Source organism: Chrysochloris asiatica, unplaced genomic scaffold (genome assembly GCF_000296735.1).
Source record: "Chrysochloris asiatica unplaced genomic scaffold, ChrAsi1.0 scaffold00135, whole genome shotgun sequence".
Taxonomy (NCBI): Eukaryota; Metazoa; Chordata; class Mammalia; order Afrosoricida; family Chrysochloridae; genus Chrysochloris; species Chrysochloris asiatica.
Genome location: NW_006408653.1, coordinates 6,531,766 through 6,534,168, shown reverse-complemented (window position 1 = coordinate 6,534,168; position 2,403 = coordinate 6,531,766).

Sequence of the window (2,403 nt, the reverse complement as noted above, 5' to 3'; positions counted from 1 at the left end):
GTTTTGTTTTCTTGACATTGAGATGTAATCCAATGTTATCATTAGCCATTAGAGAGATGCAAATCAAAACAACAATGAGATTTCATTTCACCCCAGCATTAAAAGTAAAGTTAAAAAACAAATACACAACACAAATTCTGATGAGGGTTCAAGAGAATGAGACAGTCCCATACTGCTGGGGGGACTGTAAAATGGTCCAACCATTCTGGCAGTCAATATGCCACCTCTTAAAAAACTTGGAAATAGTAATACCATATGACCCAGCAATCCCTTATTTGGTAAATATCCTTAAGAAATAAGAGCCATCACACAAATAGATTTACGCACACCCTTGTTCATTGCAGCACTATTCACAATAGCAAAAAGACAGAGATAGCCTAAATGTCCATCAATGGAAAATGGATGAGTAAAGTTTGGTACATACATGCAATAGTATATCAGGCAACACTGAAGAATAATGATGAATCTACAAAACACCTTATAACATCAATGAAATGAAATAAAGTATATGATTTGTATAATGTAAAACTGATGATCTGCTCTGAAACCTTCACTCAATTCATAACATTAAAAAAAAAAATCAAAGAATTCCAGTTATTCCACATTCATTCTATCATTAAGTATTTTCAGCTTTTTATTTTTAGCTATTCTAGTGGTTGTGTAGTGTCCTGGTGTGGCACAGTGGGATAAAGCACTGGACCACAAGGTCGGTTTGAACCACAAGGTTGGTGTTTCAAACTCACCAGCAGCTCCTTGGAAACCTATAAGTGGTATCTATGAGTGTAATTGACTCAATAGCACTTAACAACAAGTGGTTGTATATATTCCATTTTGGTGTGAATTGCATTTTTCTGATGACTAATTCGGTGTGATGCTATAGAATAAGCACTGAACTGATTATCACAAGGTCACCAATTCAAACTCATCAGCCCTTCTCAGAAATAGGGTCTCACAATGAATCAGACCCACCTCGACAGCCCATCACACAATAGTGATGTTAAATATCCTTCACATCTTTATTGGTCATTTGCCGATCTTCTTTGGCAAAGTGTCAGTTCAAATCTTTTGCTAGCTTTTGATTGGGCTGTTCCATTCTTATTATTTAATTGTAAAATTTCTTTGTATATTTTTATTATGAGTCCTTTTTATGTAGATAGGTTTTAGGTATTTTTTTCCCAGTTTATGGCCTGCCTTGTTTGTTTCCTTAATGGTGTCTTTTGAAAAGCAGAACACTTTGATTCTGATGACAATTTTAATTTGATTCAAAATTGAACTGATTTTTTTTTTTCTCTTTTGCGGTTAGTGTTTTTTGTGTCATACATAAGAAATCTGAGCCTACCCTCAGTGCATGAAGACTTTCTTCTGTTTGTTTTTTAGATGTTTTACAATTACGTTTACGTCCATGATTCTTTTCAAGCTAGTTATGGCATATGTGTGGAGTCGTGGTGTGGCACCTTAGGGTAAACACTGAACCACAAACACAGTTTGAACTGCAAGGTCTGCATTTCAAAGCCACCGGCCCTCCTCAGAAACCCTATACAGAGTCACTATGTTTTGCAACTAACAACAAAAACAACAAGAGTGTGTGCTGCGAAATATAAATATTTTTCCATTTGAAAATCGAGCTGTTTCAACATGGAGATCTTGTTGCAAAGATTTTCTTTCACAACGAATTACCTCCATAAAATAAGTTGACTTTATATTTTTGGAGTCTCTATTCTGATCCATTGATCAACAACCCAAACTAAAACCAAGTTCTGCATTTTTAATGTAGTTTTAAAGTAAATTTTAAAGCAGGTAGTATTACAAACTGCTCTGAAAGGGATCACATTAGAAGGTCCTGAATAGAGTGGGAGAAAATGTGAAACAAAACTCAAAATTTTAGAAAAGACAAGGCTTATTGGTTAGAAAGACAGTAGGAACCCCAAGATTAGGACTTTTGGTCACCTTTCAGGTTTGGAACTGAACTTTTCTTCATGGCTCAATTTTCAGTCAAGCAATAGACATGCATACACGAAGGACAACACACTAATGAGGTATGCACATCACAGCATCACAGTCAATCATTCAAGATCAAAAGGCAGCATTAATCTAAGGACAAAGTTGAGAAGGGTTGGCAAAAGAAGGTTGAGTGTACACAAAAATCACAGGGAGGAAGTGGGATAAGTGATGGTACATTGAAAGGATTGCAATCATGGAGATGAAATGAAGTCTATGATTTGTTGAATGTAAAGCTGATGATCTGCTCTGTAAACGTTCGCTCAATTCACAATACAAAGTTTAAAACAAAAGAAGTAGTATAAATCCTTTGCATCTCTATGTAAATGTTAACATCAACTCGTCAATTTTTGCAAAAATAAATTAATAAGGTTCCTGGGTTTAAGAGTAGAATTGTTGAATCCG